The sequence below is a fragment of the Corvus moneduloides genome, chromosome 2 (assembly GCF_009650955.1).
Source record: "Corvus moneduloides isolate bCorMon1 chromosome 2, bCorMon1.pri, whole genome shotgun sequence".
Taxonomy (NCBI): domain Eukaryota; kingdom Metazoa; phylum Chordata; class Aves; order Passeriformes; family Corvidae; genus Corvus; species Corvus moneduloides.
The window spans coordinates 12,922,372-12,945,496 of record NC_045477.1 but is presented as its reverse complement, the minus strand read 5'-3'; the positions used below and the strand labels follow the sequence as shown (position 1 = coordinate 12,945,496).

The following is a 23,125-nucleotide window of genomic DNA, read 5'->3' as shown; positions in this document are numbered from 1 at the left end:
TTTAAATTCAGAAAATGTGCTACATATTTATACAACACTTTGTTCAGTGGCCATCCACTAGAGAAAATAGTGATTGCCTAGTAAAGTTCCTTGCATTCTTTGGGTAGTTTACAGATTTACTGCTATTCCAGGGAGGCTGAGATAATGTTGACTCTGATTGTGTCCTGAGCAGGATCCTCTCAGGGTCTCTGACCAAATAAATCTATTCTCTGTATGCAGTAGCTGCCTGACTTTGGCTGCCAGTCCTCTCTCCTCCACCTTGCACCACATTACTGCCTGCAGCTTATCAGCCCAAACCTCTGCGCCTGCTGCTCTGATAGGTTTGATTCCCAGCTATCTCCTATCTCAGCCTGCCTGTAGAAGTTATTATGATTACATGCTTGCTACATTTCCAGATTTTTATCTAATATTGTATATGCATCAGTTGTCAGGATGCAAACTGCATGTTAAGTGAATTTTAAATCAGACTAGTCACTCCTATGTACAATAGGAGATTTTTAAAACAGATTACACTGTCTCTGTGAAATGTAAGGTGTGTAAAAAATTTCTATCTAAATGAAAAGCATTCTTCATTTATTTTAACCCCTCCATCTCCCATATTTTTTCTGGTAGAAAACACTTTTCCATGAATGTCTCACCTCATGCTAGAAAATATTTATTCCTTATATTTAGTCATAAGTTCCCATGTTTCAGCTCATGTTTTTGACTCTGTGCACCTCTGAAGATGATCTCCATCTATTTTCTCTGTATCCTCTGGTCAGACATTGATAAGGAAGGTCTGCCTGAGATTTCTCCTCTTATGGCTGACGAGGCCCAACTACCTCAGCCTGGAATTAGATCCAGGTTTAATGAATCACTCAAAAATTCTTCTGAGCTGTAGACTTGGAAGTTTTAGGCTTCGAGAGCCTTCAACCACACACTTTCGTGTCACACACCTCCTAGATCATATCCTTTATGTTATTCTGAATAATTTAAAGGAGAAAAATTATGAATGTGCTCTAAAAGGTGGACGAAGGTGAAACAAAGCATTGATAGTTCTTCATCTCAGTTTATTAAATTCTAAGGTTCCTAGAGGAAGCACTGAGGGGAGAATATACCTCATGTATGTTTAGCTTAGCAAAGTTTATTCTTCAAGGTGTTGGTGCAAGATTGTTGCAGTAGCTAAGTCCACTTTATACCCTCCATGTTACTTTGAAGTAGTCTCTCCCTACACCACTGTGCTAGAAAGTTCTCTCTTTACCGAGATCCCACTGGTCACTGACTCTCCCCTCCCTCCCATCCCTTCTCCCATTGGCCACTGTTATGTCATTCAAGTTGCCTCTGCCCCCTAGCCTCAGACTATTGGCTTCTGATGCTCTGCCTGCCCCTGGGACCCTTCAGGATAAAACCACGTGCGGGCTTTGTTCTTGGTTCTCTTGCCTCTGTTTCCCTTTGAGTGTGTTGGCTCCATTAAACGCCTCAGAACTGCACACAGAGAACCCCTCTCGCCTCTTTGTCTCCGGCTCGTGCACAGACTGTGTGTGTGAGTGGCTGTTCACGACCACCTGCGAAGGTGAGATTGTGCGCGCGTAGGTGCCAGGAGAGTGCCGCCTGAGTGTGTCCATGAGGGACCCTGTGGGAATAAACGTGGCATCGATCCACCGACGCCCTCATTCCATACAAGATCAATGGTTGGTACGAAAAGTTTACAGCTCTGAAGCTATTTCAAGGAATTTTTAAATTGTGCCTTTTGTTTCAAAATGTAGGTTGTCATTCAGGAATACAAATAACTGTTTGACTCCAGATGTTTGGATCTGCAAATGTGTTCCACCAATCAAGCTACTAACTTGAATATTTATCCACTGATACAGGAAAGAAAGCATTGAATTCCAGTTTTATTTCATTTTTCATGTATTGTTCAATAACTTTTTTTCACGGTCTTTTTAAATTTTGTTTTAAATAAGTCAAACTCAGTTATCTTTGGAATCAGCCTGACTCAAGGAAGTGCATTAAAGTAAGAATTGTTTCTCTTCCAGGAAGAGCAGAATCCATGACAGCCAAATCAACAGAAGTAGCTTAAACTACATGTTCATAGAGAGTTCCTGAAGGTTGTGTGTGTCCTCTGTGTCACAGGTGAAATGCACAGAAAGAAAACTTGGTTTTTTCCTTCTTTCTCTCCTAACCTTATTCTTTCCTTCTTGCAAATGTCATAATTCAGTAATTAGAGGAGTTTTTCCCTGTTTGCTGCCGCCCTAAAGATCCAGGAAGAGTTTGTTACAGGAGCAAACTCCTAGCTCTAGTCAGTGATTCTTCTGCTGTTTAATATCTTATCTTTTGCATCTGAATTTCCTTTAATTTCTTTAGGACATGTTTTTTTAATGAAGGTTTAGGACATATGTTCAGCTACACCAAAATGTGTTTCCTGTGGGAAGTTTGCTTCGAAGGAAGTATTTTCTTTACTTTGTTTCATACTCATAGTTTTTCTTTACACATTTTCTTGCTATATGTAAGATATGTCATAAAAAAGGATTTTATTCATATTCCTTCAAATTAAAATAGGCCAAAGTTAAAGAAAAAACCCAACTCTTGAAAGTGTTAGTCATTTTATTCAACTCTTCTACATGGTTTATGAAATCAAATAATTATACTTTGACTAAGTAGACAGTCAATATGAAATTGAAATTAGTGGAAAGTTCACTGGTGATATATGAAAATAGAACTCAATATTTAGAATGGTATAGAAAAGAATAGAAGAGACTATTTTTAGTTGGAAGGGACATTCCACAATCATCGTGTCCAAGTCCCTGACCACTTCAGAGCTGACCAAAAGTTCAGCATGTTGTTAAGGGCATTCTCCAGATGCCTCTTTAACACTCACAGGCTTGGGGTACTGAACATCTCTCCAGGAAGCCTATTCTTAGGTTACACCACCTCTTGGTGAACAAATGTTTGCTCGTGTCTGTTCTGATCCATCTTTGAAGCCACATCCTATCCCTGGGTAGCTGGGAGAAGAGCTCAACTCCTCCCTGTCCACTTCCCTGCCTTTGGAAGCTGTAGAAAGGAGCAAGGAGGTATTACAGCTGGTGGGGGGTCAGTAGCTCTGACCGAGGAAGAGGTGACCAGTCCGGGGAGATGGTCCCAAAAGGAATCACCCTCCTGAGGCCCGGTGTCTTCTCCCAGCTGCTGGCAGGAGGGCCTTTGCAGAAGCTGTCAGCTCTTTAGTGATATCAGCTCGTGATTCCAGCTCAGCTCTGCAGGGCAGCCTCCAGGCCAGACCAGGGAGAGAGGAGAGGCTCGTGTGGCTGTTCTACACGAAGGTAGATTTATTGTTGGTTCATACTCCTGGTCCGTACTCCAGCGAAGGGGAGGCCAGGGACGAGCACTCTCTCTTGCAGGGGCAGAGGGCTGGCTTTATAGGGATACAGGGGGTGGGTGTCAAAGGGTAAAGGCCAATGGGTTACAAAGGATCTGCATAGGGTCTCCCAGAGGATTCTGGGTCTGTCTTTTCTCGAAGTAACTGAAAAGCAGCTGCCTTCCCAGGGGGGGTCCTGCTGGGAGATTGCTCAATCTCCTTATCTCAGCAGACGTCCCTCCAGGGCAGGGCTGGGCATATCCTACAAGGAGGTTGTCCCTCAGCTTCCTTTTCTCCAACTTGTAACCCTCAGCAGCTCCCCATGGGACCTGCCTTCCAGCCCTTTCCCCAGCCCTCCTCTGGACACATCCTTCTTAATTGGTGGGGTCCAGACTGCTCACAACACTCAAGGTGAGGTCACGCTAGTGCTAAATACAGCATTTTATTTTGACATAAAATTGTGGGCAGAAAAATAAACCAAAGTTCCAGACTAAAAAAATCTATAGAAAATCAATTTTTACAAGCAGGTATGTTATTTGATTTTCCTCCAATTTAATACCATAAACCAATATTTTCTAATGTATTGCTTGAAAGAATATAGTAAGAGTGGTCTATCAACTAGGATTTATTTTTTGAGGGAAATTGTTCATATTGGTTTTCAGATGCTCTTTAGAATATATTTTAACTGTAATCGTATTTTAAATGTGTTTTTAAAGACAACTTCCTTTAAGATAATTATTTTTTTCTTTAAATCTTTGCATATTAGCTTTGAATGCAAAAGATGCTTTTCATTAATTATATTATTACTCATAATTAATTGTTGATGCTGTAAAGGCAAGCTAATAAAAAAGACACCTTGAATTTTAAATTTTTTGCAAATGCAGATGAAGCCTGCAACTGATGAATTAGGATTATGTAAGTCTGCTAATCACCCTTAAAGGGGGATGCTTCAATAAAGTGCTGAAGGAACTCACATACAGACTGTGAGAGCAGATCAATCTGTTAATAATGTTTTCTTTTAAACATTTCCAGAGTACAAAAAAGGAAGGAGGGAATATAAAAGAAAAGGAATCTCTTCACCTCTCGGGTTGCTGAGTGTAGAACTTTGGAGTGAAAGATGCTTCTGTCTTGAGAACCTGAGGTAATACAGGTGACAAATGGTTCTGCTTTTAAAAACAATTTTAAAATCAGGAAAATTTTAAGAAATATCAAATAATTCTACTGTTGTTCAAGGCCCCATCCAACCTTGCCTAGATTATTTCTGAGGAAATCCGCAGCTTTTCTGGGCAACTCGAATGAGTTCAACACAAGATCATCGGGGTTATTAAGGGATTGAACATCTTCCATATGAGGAGAAATTGAGAGAGATGGAATTCCAGCCTGAAGCAGAGAATGAAGATGCTCCTCTTCTCAGCAGTATCTGATGGCAGGAACAAATTGCAATGGCTACAGACAGAAGCACATGAAATTTCATGTTAATTCAAGGAGATACTTTTTTACTTGCAATGCTGATCAAACACTGCAACAGGTAGCTCAGAGGGGCTATGGAGTCTCTGTCTATGGGGATCTTCAAAACATGACTGGCTACAGTCCTAGATAACCTACTGTGGCTGACCCTGCCTGAGCCTGGGGTTGGACCAGCTGTTCTCAAGAGATCCCTTCAGTTTCAGTGATTCTGTGATTCTGTTTTCCCCTTCTACCTCATCAGCCCAGAATTTGGTATTAACCTTGTTTATTTCCCTTTGGGTAAAAGTCACACAATCATCAAAAATAAAAACAAAACAGAAAAACCTGCAAAACAAAACCAAAGGAACAAACCCCAAACAACAAGAACAGGGAAAAAAAAAGAAAATCAAAGTGACTATTGCATGAAATATAGGCAAACTAAGCCTCTCAGAAACAGACAAAAGGATTATGGGGTCTAGATCAGTAGTCTTTAAACATGTTTCTTTTATCCTAGCAAGTGACCTAGATGTATCATATTCAATTTGTTTATATCATATCCCTTGAGGGATGCTGTAGTACTTCCTCAAACATTCTTGCGGGTCCTCAGGGTAGCAGGGTAGCAGAGGAACTCTGGCAACAGTTCTTCCTTGCTTAAATGCATGCACAGCAATGGTACAGAATTTTAGCATTTTTGAAAGGTATCTTAACATGCTCACTACCCCAGCTGCTATCTGTAGATGTAACCAGAGGGTAGGAGAAAGAGACTCTGCTATTTTTAAGGTAATACTTTGAGACATAAAGAAGTTTTTCAAATGTTCAAGATCACCTTTAAGCTTATATAACAAATAACTTTTTAGAAAAGCTGGAATCTCAAACTGAAGACATTATGTGTTGTACATGCAATGTAGCAGAATAAATGGCAACATTATTCATAAATGAAATATATTTTCCTTTTGAGGTTAGACCACCATTCACTTTAATTTAATCAATTTAATTAAATGGAAATAGTGGCATAATCCCTCAGGGACTGTGTGCTTTGCTTATGAAGTATTCCATCAAAAATATTTGAAATCTGAGCATTTTTCCCTCAGTAGATGTGAAGAGCATATTTAAATATTAACTCTCAGAGCTAATGTGATTTCCTGGCTGTGTCAAAATGGCAGGTTTTGTTGAGAAGAGACAGGATAGAAACAATGAGAACAGTAAACTTATTTGCATATAAAGTTCTCTTATAATTGTGTATCATAATTTCAGACTGATTTATAGGATAATTTCTTGGCTAAATGACACAATAAGCATTACCTTAGGAAATGATTTTAAATTTCCTTAAGATCAATTTATTGTGGAAGAAAGGATAAAGCTCTCAGAGCACCATTTGTTTGTAATTCAGCAAATTATTATGTAATTTGGCTGCTATTTTCTGTAGTAATACAAAAGTCTAAAAATAACATTTTTTACTTTAGAGGTTGTTGGTAGGGATGTCAAAATTGTAAGTCGTACTTACAGGCTGTTAGTAAGCAGAATGCTGAAGTTTTTAACAGGATTTTTTTGTTTTAATTTCTATATAAAAATTAAAGTTTTCAAAAAGAAATTTTCTTAAAGCAATAATTTTGAAGACTAAATTTACAAATTATTTAAATTAAAGATATGAAAAAATTTTTGTTCTTCTCAGTTATACTTTGCAGAACAAATGAGACAAGCCTTTATGTAGACAGTAGAATGAGCTCTAAACTGAGTTTCAGGAATTGTGACGACTTCATAATTTGATTTAACTAATCTGTATAGACTCTGAACAAAGAGAGAGAAAAATGAGGATGGAGGACCATAAATCTCCATGGGTGGAATCCAAGTACATGGAACAAGACATCCCCGACTTGTGGTCCTGTAACCCGATCTCGTCTCTCACACCATCAAAATTTCTTTGCAAACCTTAAAAATTTTGTGCACAAGGAAGAGACAAGGATAGCAGATATGGTGGAAATATTTTAGAATCATAGAAACATTTGGGATGAAAGAAACCTTGGAAGGTTTTCTGACACAATTGCCCTCTCAGAGCAGGATCAGTTTTGACACCACAACAGGTTTTTCAGGGTCATGTACAGTCAAATGCCATGCATCTGAAAGGATGGAGATTCCACAGCTTCTGTGTGCACTTTTGGATATACCTGAGCTAGTCCAAGTTATTGGGGAATTCAACCAACTTTAACACATCATTTTCAGTGAAGCAGGAGCCAATCTACTGAAGGCAGGATATTTTAGAAGTACTTCACAGAAAAGATGCATATTAATACAAGTACACCTCAACACCTTGATGTCCTGGGCATTATTACAGCTTTGGTTAGTGTTTGGAAACCTAATCCACTGTGGGAAGTAACTAGTGTGCATTTATGGTGTCTGACAAAGAAAATAGGAAGTTATATAGCTGATACGATAGAGCCCATTTGGTATCTCTCCTGCAGTATTATGAAAAATTACACACACATTTTTCAAAGTGTTTGGTTTCTAGATTGCATGTGGCTTGGTTTTCTGTTTTTTGGGAAATTTTTGTGCACTGTCCTCTTAAATATAACATTTTTAAGAGGAAAAAAACCCCCACACCCAAAAACCACAAGCCTTCAGTCCCAATTATTATGACAGTAATAATACTGTCGTTGTCAGTGTACACACAGAGCAAAAAAGAAGTGCAACTAAAGAGACTATCACAAAAGATTTGGATGAGTAAAACTAAAACTATACAAAATTAACTCTGCTTTATCACTGCACCGATCTCAAATGGGGAAATAGTCTCTGAACAAAGGCTGATGAAACTCTGATCATATTTGACTGATGGAAATGTCTTATGATTAGGAATGATGTTTACCCTGCATTGATTTCAGTCTGTGTTTAATCAATGCTGTGGGAAAGAGAAAGAACAGATGTTCCTTAAGGATACCAATAACATATGGGGCTTAAGTCAGAGGCAGAGAGAACTGGGACTATGAATTACATAGATGACAGTAATTCCTTTTCCCTCTTGACTACCTAGGTACTTCTCTTGCTGCTTAGCATTAGCAAGTTTTTGATACTGATCTTCCAACTCTTTAAGACATAACATTCAAGTAGAAGGTTGTTTGTAGGGTAAGAAGCCCCTGGAGATCCCATCCTTGCCTTGAGTATTAGTGTAACCTCTGCACTGAGATTTCACTGAAGTATATTAAGACACTGTTGTGGTTTAACCCTAGACAGAAATTAAATACCACAGAGCCCCTCAGTCTTTGCCCAACACCACTCCTCTGTCAGGGAGGAGAATTAGAAAGAAAGGATAAAAGAGCACTTGGCCCCTTTCCAGGTAATTCCTCCGAGTTTATGTGTTGGGCATGATGTTCTGTGGTGTGGAATATCCCTTTGGCCAGTTTGGCTCTGCTGTCCCGCCTATGTTCTTTCCCAGCTTCTTGTGTACTTCCTCACTAGCAGAGCATGGGACACTGAGAAGTCCTTGACTTAGTGTAAGCACAATGTAGCAACAGCCAAAATATCCATGTGTTATCATCATTATTCTGACATTGAATCCAAAACACAACACTGTGCCAGTTGCTAGGAAAAAACAACCCTGACCCAGCCAAATCCAGGACAGACACCTGCCCATAGTTAAGAAGAATGTAGTTGTGAATTCACTGTTTGAGTCTGAATAAGATTTATTGATTTAAGAGGAATTCTAGATTAATCATCTGTCTAAGGGTCATTTTGTGATCCTGTTTTAGGTTTCTGTAAGACAGCATTCTTCACACAGCAAGGCAGTGTTTCTTTGTGGGTGATGTCTCTGGAAGTCAGGATTACATCAGTGATTGTTTATCTTCAAGTGTTACTCAGTGTAGGTTTGGTTTTTCACTTTAGACTGTGTCTTTTGTCTACACAATTAACTTGTTTGGACCATTTTGTGTTTACTCTTTTCAAAGAATCATTACTAATTTCTGCAGTGAATTTCTCTCTAGATTTGCCTACTTAAAACTTGTGTCTCTGGAAATTGCAGAGGGATGGAATCACATTTTTATGTGAAAGATCTTGTACCCCATATTAGTGCTGAGTCAACAGCTGATCATCTCTGTGCATGCTTGGGATTGACAGATTTTGAACGGGATATTTATTTAAGAGCTAGATGTATTATTTAATTAAACAGACATATTCAGAGGGTTTCTATAGGATTTATTTTCCTGCTTTCATCAACATAACCAAAACCAATTTCTTTTGTGCAAGTGATGCAGTTGGAAAAAATACTTCAAAATACTTTTAAAATTAAAAAAAAAAAAAAAAAACAAACCTTAATACTTTTATTTGTAGGAAAAATATTGAAAAGTAAGAGAGGGATATTGTATTTAATAACTTCAGCTTCAAGCATATTTCACTATATTTTGACGTTTTAAATTTATTTTTTCTTTACATTAACTGAAGATTTTGTTGCACTGTCAAATTATTTACCTAATGTAAAATATTTAGAACAGCTTCTGAATGTTAGTACTTCTAAATATACAACACAAAATATCTAAATATGAATTCCTCCTCCAATAACTTTAATTAAGCATAATCTTGAATATTAGTGTGAAAAAAATTGCTTAAACAGTGTACCCTCACATCTTTGAACAAATTATATGCTGTGTGTATGCTTAGCCTGTCCTATCTATGGAAATTAATTTTTTTTCTTTACTTAGGCTTTCTGAATGATACACATATTAGTATAATGGGTGTCATACTGAGATGTTAATAGCATTCCTGCAGGTTTTCTCTTTGTTGGTAAAATATTTTTTAAATTTTGCATATTATGCCACTTTCTTGCTTTGAAGTAGGGTTTTTCTCACTGGGGAAGATTTTACAATATATTGTAATTAAATATAAATGCATTTAGTTCTTATTCATGGTTCATAATTATCAAATTATAATTTTAAAACACATCTGAAAAATAATAAATCCTCCCACACCATTCTCCTTGCATTAAACCAGGGGAAAAAATAAAAATAGTTTTAAGCAAAGTTCCAAGGAGGGTTAGAAGACAAACCTGTTAGACACATCAAAGACTGTTAAATTGCATTACAAGACCAAAAAACATAAGAAGATCATTTGTTTTGGAGAAAATTCTGTCACAGTTCTCAAGAGACATCATCTGCTCTTTCCATCTGCTCATCTTTGTGCAGCTTGGCCCTTGCTCCTCTAATGTGACTTGTGAAACCACAGACCTGTTCAGTGATGCTTTCTTTCTCTGGTATGTAACCAGCTAAAAAGGCTTTCAAAATAATTGCAGGGCTCTGCAGTGATGCCTGAGCTGGCTCTGAAGGGATTAACTGTGGGTTTGAGAACAAAATAGCTGTACAGGCATTGAGGTACCTCAGCAACATATGAACTCCTCAGCTCAAATATGCTAATTAGCCTTGTAGAGAAGCAGTGCTAATTAGTCTGCTTGGAATGACCCAGTATTACCGCTTCTGGGACCTGACATTCAATTATATGTATGGTGTGGCTGTTCTGTCATACTAGAATTTTCATATTTCTCTCTAGAGTGGCATGGACAACATTACAGATTTACCACATCCCCTTCTTCCTTTTCCCACTTGAAGTCTTTTTGGTTTTTTTTCATGTAACTCTCAGACACATCCAAATACACTGCATGCCCTTTTTCGTTTTCACTTGGGTCTGTTATTTCCCTGCAAAAAAATCTTAATTGTATCATGATCCTGGTTGTTTTCTGTGTTTCTTCATCAGGTGAATGCCATCTAATGCTCTGAAGACCACTGCTCGTTTTTTTCACCAATGAAAGCAGTAAATGATTGGAAAAACTAATAGGCAACACCATTGCTCTGCTGCATCCTAGGAAGGATAGTACTGTAGGGAGAGCCTGAGGTCTTAAAAGATGAAGCAATCTAAGCTAAAATGAGGGAAAAAAAATTTTTACCAGATGTTGAGCTCTGGTACATATTGGTATGTTCACCTTGCATACTGTGTGAAAACATTTGAATCAAGCTATTTCTGTGTGTCACCTGAAAAGATGGTACACAAATAAAAACTTGGCAGTTACTATCTCATCTAAGTCAGTAAAACAGAATTCTTTAAACATCTGGAAATGTTTATGAAATACAGACTCACATTTAACTAAAGTTAATGGAGACTGTTCTGTAAGATTAATAGAGGTTTTTACCATTTTGCAGAGGACAACAATGTCCTTTGCAAACAATCCTGCCTGAGTTGTTTAAAGAGGAGCATTGCCCCAGGTGGAGGGAAAGGATCAGTCCCCTTTATTTAGCTGTGCTTGAAGTACTGTGTCCATTTCTGGGTGTCTCATGGCAGTAGAGACCTGGACATACTGAAGAGTTCAGTCAAGGGCACTAAGGTGTTTAAGGGCCTGGAACAGCTTACATACGAGGAACAGCTGAGAAAGTTGGGACTGTTCATCCTAAAGGAAAGGGTCAGGGAGGGTACTATAAATGTATGTAAACTCCTGAAAGGAGACTGCAAAAAAGACTCATCCAGGCTCTTTTTAGCAGTGTTCAGTGACAGGACAAGAGAAAAAGGACAAACTTAAACACAGGAAACTCAGTCTGAACACAAGGACAGCCTTTCTAACTGAGGATGACTGAACACAAGCACAGGTTTCCCAGAGAGATTGTGATTTCCCTCCTTGGACATATTCAAATGCCATCTAGACATGGTCCTGGGCAACTGGCTGTAGGTGGCCCTGCTTGAGCAGGGGGTGACCTTCAAATTTCACTTTCAACCTCAAACATTTTCTAATAGTGTGAAATATGACCTTATGGTAATAAACTCACATTTGCCTATCTAAAGAGAAAATAAAAATGAGATCTAATTATTATTCTGCTGCCCATTAATCTTTCTGGCTGACAAAAGCTCTTAAAAACTTATGAATGGCATCACAATTTCCATCAGGAATAGAGAAAAAAACCACATAATCGGGGTGGAGGGGAAAGGCCTGCATGAACACAAGTTTCATATCTCAGCTGGGTTGTTGCTTTGTCATACAGAAGAGATGAATTAATACAAAAAGTGTGAAAAGCCTCCCAGTAGCAGCAGTTTTGTCTTTAAGAAACAGTTATGAATGACAGCCTCAGACATATTGCTATGAAGAGAGCCTCAAGCCCTGTCATGAGAGATCTCATAAAGCTTTCCCTTCCAAGGTGTTTCTCTGGAAAAACATCTTCTATTTATATCATGTTAAAGGAAACAAACCTAAATGTAAACATGCCATGTTGCTTTGAAACTCACATATAAAGGAATCTTCTTTCACCTCAGTTTATCATATTTATTCAGGGTTAAATCAGTGTCTGCTGTGTTGACTTCTCAAAATTCAGTAGTTCTATTCTAACTCTTCTTATACCTAAAATTTAATGATATCCATAATTTTACTGAAATTAGTCCCTGTCCATGGCAGAGGGAATGAAACTAGATGGTCTTTATGGTCCCTCCTAACACAGGCAATTCTGTCATTTAGGAATACAAAAGACAAAAAAAATCTTATCATTTTTGCTTTTTAAAATCCTTGTATATTACATTTTTACTGAGAAGATTAGATTGATTTCCCCCCCCAGTATAATATTAGGTTCATAATTTCTTTACTTCAACTTTCTTAATTAACAATACATGCTTCAAGATCCTTCTCATTTGTCCAAATTCTAATTCTACCAAAGCATATCTTTAAAAATATCTTTACTATCCTTAGTATTTATTACTCTTCTGGCAAAATTTCAGTGCAGTTTTTATTATTTTTTTTACTCAGGTGATAGTCAACGAAGTTGTTTTATGGCTGAACAAAATCCATGAAGTGAGTCAGTGACAGAGTTTTGAAAGTAGGATGGATATTGTTTTTAGTGAATGAATCAAACTTGTATGGCTGTCAATTTATTCCAGAATTTTCTTTGTCTTCCCAGGCTGTACTTTCCTCTTAATTGTATCACTTACTCTACTGGGCAGTTCTAATTATGGCTGTTTTGTCTTGATTTACAGCATACAAATATCCTCATTTGGAATGTATTTAAAGCCAAAGATAGTAAATCATAAATCATTATCAATTAACAGCTTATAATGAGAAAAAATTGACTTCTTACTGGTAATTGCTAAACATTGTGACAAATGTGTTTCATAAAAAATGTCCTCTTATCAGCATGACATTGTCATAGCAAATCAAAGCAATATCATGATTTCTTCAAAATCCTCAGAAGGTATTTATGGATCTTGTGCTGATATGTGACCTGGGTTGAAGAAGATGTCCAGTATATATTTTTAGATATATACAGTAAAAAGAGATTGATAATATCTCTTAATAAATAAAACTCTTGAATATAGGCTTAACTTAGTGTGTACCTTATGACACCTTTATGAATATTTTCCTGAATCAGATTCTATATAAAGTATATAATTTTTCATATATTATGTTAATTCTCACCAAGCTGAAAAATAATTGCTTAGCTTAAAAAGATTATAAAATATGATCTTTGTATGTAGAACAAGGAGTTTATATTGTTTAGATTTTGAATGGGAGATAGTGAATAAACATACTCTAAATCCTAAAAAAGTTTGGAAAAAACATTCAAAGTTATTTAACAGTAGGAGGTGTGAGTGGGCACACTCTCAGACTTACTCTGTCAACTCTACTGGTCACAGAGGATTTATTAGTTTCAGGTTAAGAGGGCTGACTCCTGAAATAATTGTCCTTTGAATTATTTCCCTTGGCTCTCCATTTGATACAATACCATTAATATATACTTATCAGTAAGTACTTTTTAATGGAATTTACAAGAGTATTAGGTCATTGTTTTATTGGCTATCACTGATCCTCATTTTTTAAATCAAGAGACTTAGAAACAAATATTTATGTACTCCCTTCTCCTAACAAAATGTGTATGGGAAGCAAAGAACTGGAAAGAAGTGTAGATTTCTTACAATCTATATTTTACAATGTTGATAGGAAGAAAACACAGCCCAAATGAGCTGAGTAAGGGTCTGAATTCCAGGCATAGTGGTTCTCTCCTTCCAAATGGAACAGAAAATCTGATTATCCTTGTGGGAGAGAGCCACGGAAGCCATTTGGCCAGGCACATCCTACTGGAAGTGGACAGAGAATTATTTGGCCCTATATATCACATTTTAAGTGTCAGGTGAGGGGACAGAAAACTGCTTAAATTTTGTGGTCCATGGCCTCAAAAAACTCTGAGCTTTCCATTAGGAGCATTGAAAGTGTTTTTGAAAAGAGTTCACCAGGATATGTTAAAGTGAAAACAGATACGACATATTAATTAAAGAATGGCTGAAACCTATGAAGTTAAAATTATAATATTTGTTAAAAAATTTCCTGCATTTTTTTAAGTAAGTTGCTTAAAATTTAAGTATAGAAGTATATAAATACATTTAAATTTAAGGGTATATATATACCAGCATACACACATATATATATATATATGAAGTATGCAAGTATATATAAATGTAAGTATAAAAATATAATTATTTTATAAATAAATTGCTTTTAAAACTCCCAGTAAAAGAAGAGGTTGTTAGGAGATACTAAGCATATGAATTTACAATTATTTAAAGATGATATTTGAGACATGGAATTTTATATTTTCAAAATTAAGGAAGAGTGATCTGTTGTGAAAGATTTTACTGGACATAGTCTTTAAGTTCAGAGAAGAAAATGAAGTAATTGGGAAATGATCATGAAAAATTTGATGCTGTTTTCAATTTTGAACAGTGTTTTCTCATCTTTCTCCGTTGCCTTTCCTGTGGTGGTGTATTTGTGCCTTGTTATGTTTAATCCTTTAAATTTCTCTTCAGTATTTGTATCCTGCTGCAAGATTTTTATCCACCTACATTGTTAAATAGATAAATTGCTAAATACTGATGAAATAAAAGCTATATGGCTAATGTTTTGATTTCTGTGTACAGTGCAGCATAATTTAGCTCCTGAAATCAGAAAATGGATACACGCAAGTCATGACTTATGACTGTCAAGACATACTGGGAAGCTGTTCCATGTGTATAGGCAACCTGGGATATTTTCAGGCATTTCAGCATGTTTTCTGCAACCCTATACCTGTACTAATCTAAAATAGAAATGAAGAAAATAAATTGTGGGGATTATTTTCATAAAGAGTTTTTGAAAGTGATCCCTCTAAACTGCTGCTTTTTCAATGAAACCATTCAATTTTTATGTTGTACAAGATAAATGTACCTTCACCTCTGCAACCAAAGGTCCTAATCAGAGACATCATAACAAGTTGCACGCACAGGACATACAAAAGTTTGTTTTGTCTGTATGCTGCAGCACAGTTTGCTCTTGTCTGGATGTATTTTTCATTTCAGAACAAATGACTAGAGACAAGGTAGTCTTTCAGGTTTGTTTACTCTCCTCTCACTTCTGTAGCACAGCAAACAAAGTTCCAGTGATGGGAATGGTCCATGTGAGTCAAGGTTATATATGTGATGAGGAGTGTGAGGGGCTGGGAGGAAGAAAGATAATAATAAATAGAAAAAAGGGAAACACCCTGCTCTTCACATCTGCAGTCAGAAGAAGAGTGTGGAGGGAGAATCAATGCTTTCACAGGAACTGAGCAGGAGGCTAATTGGGATATAACAAGTCACTGTGAAATTAATTGGGCTAACACTGATTTGTATTGTAGTATTTGATGTGGCAGTTTGAGATTGTGTCCTCAAATAATGGTGCAAAATAATTATTCCAATGGAGCATGGGCTATCACCTCAGATATTTTCAGGAAAGCACACTGGTTATAGCAGGGCTGATTTGTTGTGCCAGTCAGGAAAGTAGAAAACATCAATTTTTGCAACATAAAATATTCAACCTCAGTTATAATTTGTCATATTTACAGCTCAAATTTTGCCAAATTCAAGCGCTATAGAAGGTTAGTGAGAACACACACTACAGCATACAAGAGATATGTGTTTGGCTGCATGTGTGTGCATGCAGAATATGAAGGACTGCACATGTCCAGTCAGCCCTAGTTACCCTATGCCCATCTCTTCAAGCTTTGGACTAAAAGGCAATGACCCCACTGAGGGCCAGTGTGCAAGAATTGTATTCTTATGTATTTCTGTCCTGCTCTACTCCTGTCCTGTTTCGTTTCACTCATCCCTTTATGCTGCAGTGCTTGTGCACTGCACACAGTACAAGAAAAATGTAACACTCAGAGAAACTTTATGACGGACAAAAAGTTCTGAATGGATCCCACTGGGACCATATGAAAGCCACTGCTCCTCCCTGATCAAATTAATTAATGCTTGATAAATCACATATGCATATTAGACATATGAGAAAAATTGGATTAACAGTCAATATTTCTGTGTAAATGACATTAAGTTATTTTCTTGTACACTTTTTCACCCAGTGCAATTCTACAGAGTGAGAAACCACACAATGTTCATTCTTTTTTCTATAGTACAAATTAGAAAAAAGCCATTTCATTCTTTGCAGCGTGAAATAACCGAAGAATGAAATTGTGGCTTAAAGTCTGACATTGCAATGCAACACCACATTTTATCAGCATTTTACAAAACTGAATGCATTTTAGTATTACCATCTGTAACAGGAGGATGTCTTTTCTATCACAGCTCCTGAGCAAGGGTACAAGAGAAATTGTGACACTGACTTAACTCCTGCTGAGCTCAGACACAGATCTATACACTCCTCACCTTCTGTCTCCTCTACTGCAAGCAGTTCAGATAAGTAACAGGTCTTCAACTTTATATGTTGATTTTTACCTTTCACGTTCTCTTCCCTTCCTTGTTATGCTCCATATCAAACATTTTATATCCCAAAGGTTATTTGGTAGGCCAGCCAGCAAACTTTCTGTAGTAACTAGCTATTATCAATTTTTCCCAATTGCTGTAAGTCATATTCAGTTTTATTCTATCTGAGAATACTCTTTAATGGTGTTCTTTTAAAAACACAAAGTATGTAAGTAAGTTTGATTCAATACTCATCTACCTTGCCATTTTAGCCACTCAGACACATCTGGGTCTGAGAAAACACATAGAAAATAATGATTTTTATCTTCATTATATGTTAGAAAAAAAAAGTTCATTCTTTTTTTGTGTTTACATATAGTTATTGTCCCTCAAGGTCCAATAAGTGCACAACTGGCCTTTTTAACATGCAAATATGAAGAAAGCTCAAAATTGATGCTCACCAGATAGGCAAACCAGTATTTAATGTGTAATTCCCTAATCAACAATATTTTCTCAATAAAAACATGACAAGAACATGAGTATTCACCTTGGTCCTGTTAAATCATCCTACTTTGTGAATGTATATAGTAAGGTTTATACAGTAACTACTATTGTGTTGCCATGCAGCAGTACTACTGATGTGAGCCTAAGCTCTGCTGACCTCAGATCATCCTCTCACAGGTCACCGTAGATCGGGTTGGTGCTAATGTGAGGGAGTCCGGGCAATTGTCTCAAAAAGGATTGCTTAATATTATCTTGTGCAAAGCACTGTAATAAAATAACAAATAAAAATAAAAATAAAAGAAACAGTCTAGGTTTTATAGCTCAGACTTTTTCCCAATGGTGTCTCAGCTGCTTTATGGGTGAGATAGTGAAGAATGCCACTGAATACTTCCCCATGGAACAAATGACCTTATTTAATTTTGATGGAGAACCACTTCCTTTCTCCACTTGTGCTCCTTTCTGTCTTTCTTGGATTCAAAAAATTTTTCAGGCTTTTAAAGTCATTTCATATTTAATAAATCATGAAGCAAACCCTCTATATATAAAGTTGTTATGAAGGAAAGGACCTTGATTTCAGCAGGTAGGTACTCCCATTTCCCAAACTGCAAAAGTGATCAGAACAAAAAGAGTTTGCGACCTTTCCTTTTTGTTAAACTTAAAACCCAAAGGATATCTTTATTTTTAAAAGTACTATTTCAAGTAATATAGACAGGTACACTGACTGTATTTAGCAATGGAGTTGGGTACTCGGCTTTACTCTTTATGTCACTTCTTTAATTTCCCTCACCGAATAAAAAATGTGATCTGCCAGACAAAGAATATGATTGAGCTCAGAAATTTGCTTGAGGTGCATATTGTAGCACAGTAGTAAGTATAACTTGTCCTGTGGAGTGACTGAGAGAGTTCGTATTTGATGTAACTGGAAGGATAATTAAAGATGAAGAAAAAGTAGTATGTGCTGCTGCTACACGAACAATGTTGAGAGCTGTCATAGCTTCATGTAAGATAAAAGCACAGAGATGGATATTATGGCTTGCTATTGATGAAAGTTTAATGGCAGAACCAAGGTTGTAAGATCTTACACTTTTCATCCTCTAATAACAATTCTGTTCCTGCAGAGGGCTCCCAGAGACAGCATGGAGGGTTAGGTTTTTTGGGGGGAGGAGGTGATTTACTTCTTGTTTTATTTCATCTGGGTAAGATAGCAAATAATATAAAAATCACATTGACATGTCGGGCAGAAAAAGTTAATGGTGACTGGAGAGTTTAAGAGATTTTTGCCTTTTAAAGCATTTAGATCTTGCTAGAATTTGCACTCAGGCATCAGATTTGCAATCTCTAAACAAACTTGCAGACTTGGCCTACTGAAAGTTGCAGATGCTCAGTGTTTGCCAGGATCAAGTATTAAGTTGGCTTTAATTTTCTACTGCTTTGAACTTCCATTCTCATGCTTTGGCTATTTCCTGGCCTTTCAAGTTTTCTCTCTGTTTTGGATACTTGTTTTCTGCCTAAAAAATTTCCTATTGATCCTTCTTCAATTCTGTTTGAAAGCTCAGTAGGCCTAAGAGTTGTTTCTTTGAATCTTTTGACCAACTAAACTGAATTTTCAACCCCGCTTATCTTCAGTAAGCTATTCTTTGATATGCTTTCACTCTGGCTCCAGAGATTGCTTCCCTTTTTTTCATTCATTTCATGCTGGTGAAGAAGTCGCTCTTTGAGTGCACATTGCCTTAAGCTGTTGTGAAATGGATAGAGCTAGCAAAATAGTCTCCATTTGTTAAAAATCATACTCAGTGATCCACAGTTTTCTTTTTTCCTTTTTTTTTTAAATCCCAAGCAGAATAAAGGTATACTTTCTTTATTTTTCTGAGGAAAAACAGAAAAAAATACACATTCTTAGTATTTATTTTTAAATGCAATAAAAGCTCTGGTAGAGTGCCTTTTGTTGCTGTTGAGAATATTGTTAAACATGAAACCAGCCATTACTGCTGTTGTACTTGTAGTGTAGCTTTCCTTTGACAGTAGTAGCTGAATGTACCAGTCTAGCTTTTAAAATCAAATTTAAAGTGTTGTCACCCATTTAAAAGACTTGATTTTTCATCAGATCTCTGTGGCGGGAAAAAAAAAATTGGATAAGGAAGTAGTATAGAATGATGCAGGAGAATATTTATAGACCTCAACATCATGAGAACAACATTGCTGTGCAAATAAATAATAACAGTTTTAACTTTTCAAACTGGGTATGAGGAATTTAAGTCATCAATATATTATGTCCATTTTTAGTGTAAATTTCATCAGTGTAAACCAGTTATAAGTTATGCCAGCTCTGAAATACCAAACTGATGTAAAAATCACAGCATTCTGACTTTGAATGACTGATTTCAGTCATTTTGTTATTGTTTTCTGCTTACTGGCTAACAAGTGACAAAACCCATCTTAAATTTTAAACAGTAAGTTAATTTCTATTTACACATCTGTTCTATGTTCACCAGTTCTGTTGAATAAATAGCATTATTTCAGACACAATCCATATAAACAATTGGACTCACTTTTTTCTTGTAATTCCATTTATCCACTTGCATTTGTAATGTCTTTCATGCTAAAGCTTCTCTATAATAAGCAGAGGGCGGTTGTGGATTAAAATCTCAACATCATTATGTACTAAATTGCCTGTATTAAGTAAAGCAAATTCTTATAGAATATATTGCAAGAAAATAAACAGCACATATGTATTACTTAACACTTCAATGTTCAAAGAAAGACTGAAAAATTTACAGTGTACAAGAAAAAAAGAGGAGAATTTTTTTTTAACTTATTTCTGGGTTTAAATTCTCTTACTACTCAAAAAAACCCAACAAAACCAACACGGACAACGTAACAATACTTATTTCTTTTACAAAATTATGTAAGCAACCAATGAACTTCTGGGATCACTGAGTTGCCCCTGAATACTGTGGGCAGAAATAGTTCTGAAGCTGTCGCACCCATCCATTTCCTCAGTGCTGGATTTGATATGCAAAGAACAAACATAAAAACACCTTTAAATAAAATGTTGTCTCACAGAGAAACACGACAGATGTTCTAGCTCCTCCCTCCTCTATCTGTTGACAACTGGTGAAAAAAAGAAGACAGCTGAAATTTGGATTTGTTGAAGAGCCTAGATAATCATACAAAAATAGGCAAGAAAGTACTGAGATGTCTAAATAAGTAAGAAATAACCAGAAAAATCTTGGTGGGGTGGAATTTAGTGCTGGAAGAAAATGTGATGAGAGATGGGCAGATGCATGGGAGAGGTACCACTGAAAGGGATTTGGGTGTGAAAACAAAAAGCAAGAAGCATGCAACTAAACAGGAAAGTTGATAAAATGGAATGGATTCATAACTGTATGGATGGAAAGTTAACTTAGAACCTCTGTGGTGAATCCACAGAGGAAGGATGTGAGTACAAAATCACTAGGAATTATATTTGACAAAGAGTTAGAGGAAGAAAAGCTCTCACAAATTTTGAAGGAAAAAAGTAGTCTTTGACTCCCAACTGGATGTTAGATATAGTAACTGGTGGTGACACCGTGTGCAGTGAGCAAAGATGTGCTCAAACAGGACAAGTTTTAATCAAATAACATCAGCGAGCTTCATGTGGAAGACTGAGAAGTTACTAAGGTCTTCTACAGATTTACAGTCTCTCATATATTTTGTCAGAATAAAAGACAGATTTACAGTGGAAGCATTCTCACTGTTTCCTGTATCAGATATTTCATGAGCTTTCTAGCAAAACTTTAACTAAGTTTCCAGATGTAATTGCTAGCTTGATGTAATATTTCCTCTGAGGATTTTAAATATGAATTTTTTCTCGTAACAAAGGATTTGGGTTTTTTTTCTTTTTTTAATATTAAAAATTATTTAATTTAATTTTATCTTCCACTTGAAAACTATAAACTCATTAAAAACTGAAAGCAAAAATTGAAATCTTAGAACAGTTTATAAGAATAGTAGTGATTGATGGTGATGGTGATAGTATTCATAGGACTATAGGTCCAGCCCATTAATTTACAATTTAAAAAACATCTTCCCAGAACAAACATAAGATGATAGATTTTCTCAGTTAAATGCCACCTTTGTGTCTGAAAAAAATAATCTTTTAATTTCATGGTTGTAATAAAAATGGAATGTGAGGCTGAAATACACTTTTCTTCATTTGGTTGATTGGCTGGTTGATTGCTTGGTTTTTGTTGGTATGTTTTTTCCAGCAAGAGAATTCCATATACCTATAAATTTAGTGTTGGAAAATTTAAAGGAAACATGGGGACTTTCATAATACTGAAAGTAAAATAGAAGGAGCATATCCCAGATCTGAGCTGTCTGGGTTGACTTCTACACCTGTCAAGCCTACAATAAAGTCAGCAAAATCTTCAAAAACAGATCCATTTTCATTTAGGCACAGGAACATTCTAAGGCCATAAAGGAACAAGAAAAAATAGAAAGGACAGCAAGTAAAATCCAATATTTTTCATTTTAAAGTTCGCTGCAGTTCATTTTACAGACAACCAAGAGACAAGCAGGCATAGGAATAATATACTGCAGCAAAATGTTGTTGCTTGCTCTGAAGCAACCAGAAACAAGTTTTAGATGCACTTTTTTACTGGTATTTTCAGACATATGTATAAGAAGAACATTCATCTTTCATACCTTATGGATGCTGCACATATTGTAAACTTTGGAGTGTGTGCAATACTAAGAAGATGTACAAGTTTTGACAGAAATGTGTATAATCTGCACTTGTTTATCAAAATACCTGTGTGATCATGTATGGCCTGGGAGCTTTAAAAGAATCATTTTCTGCTTGGACTTCTCAATCAAATACATACTGGTCTTCAAAATATCTGAAACAGGCTATTTTGACTATTCATATTTAACTGAGACCTCAAAATCACTACAGTTTCTGCTGTCTCAGCCCTTTCTGGCTATGATTTTAGTTTTGACATATTGCTAAAAAAAATGTGAAAATCATAGTTTTGAAAGTTCTGACTGAAGTCAAATCAATTATGTGAGAAGGGATCATTCAGGCATAGTATTGCCATTCAAACCAAAATCAATCAGCTCAATGTTTGTCATGCAATTCCTCGTAAAATATTGCACCCACACTTACCCTGAGGAAGGAGATACCAGACCTTATGTAAGACAGAGGTTCTTGTGGTGTTTCCATTGTGCTCTAAATTGGAGAGTCTTGAAAGTCAAATCATAGCTAAATAGGCACAAATTCACCTGAATTGGCCCATCATTATTTAAACTAATCATTCACTAATATGATAGCAATGGAGAGAATTTCAGTTAGTAAATTATTTAATAAGAAGTTGTATAGTTATTTGGGCATAGAGTAGGTAGAGAACATTACTGTAAGTTCTTATTTGCTCAGATTGCTATCTGATCAAATTATGTGTTTTGAAAAAATGTTATTCACAAACTTTTTGGAGTGTTTTGGAAGCTTAAATTCATCTAAGATGATAGAGAGAACTGAATAGCTGAATTGAACCCAGGATTTGTTTTCCAAATTAGATGAAGTTATTTAAATATTTGGTCATCAAAGATTTTAATTTACTCTTGGCACCATTTCAGGTTCAATTTTTTTGATTTAAACTATGACTTAAAGCATTCTGTTTTCCTCCGATATTCCAAGAGATGCTTTCTGTACACATCATTTAATTAATGTACAGATGTTTTGTTTTGTAAGGCCTTGGAGCTCAGCACAGCAGGTATTAGCATGCAGCTTTTAAACAAATATTTCAAAAATTTGTGTATCTAAAGAATTATTCTCTACTGATATCTGACTTCTAATGTTAATTCATCCATGATCTCAAAAATACACTGAAAATATCTGCAGATGAGGGATATTAGGTTAGCATGGTATTCTTCAGTTAGCATTAAACTGTGAAGCTTCAGTACTGCAGCTCCATATGTTAGGAATCAAGGCAACTTCTTCTAAACAAATATGTGCAATAAGTGCATTAAAGAATTTGACAAAGTATTCTGTGATTTATAATCTTATGTTGATAGGAGGGATGAGCCAATTTTCTGATTAATTTTTCTCAGGTTATTTCAAAACCCTGTAGCAATGCAAATCTGTGCAATGCT

At 36.1% G+C, this 23,125-nt stretch overlaps 1 long non-coding RNA gene across 1 annotated transcript in view; it reads right to left on the bottom strand.

Moving 5' to 3' along the window:
• Positions 1-4,115: 4,115 nt before the first annotated feature.
• LOC116438454 overlaps positions 4,116-23,125 on the bottom strand; it is a 32,712-nt gene continuing 13,702 nt past the window's right edge. The window contains exon 3 of the long non-coding RNA XR_004237760.1: positions 4,116-4,777. This is a non-coding gene — a long non-coding RNA (uncharacterized LOC116438454). The remainder of the gene's footprint in view (positions 4,778-23,125) is intronic.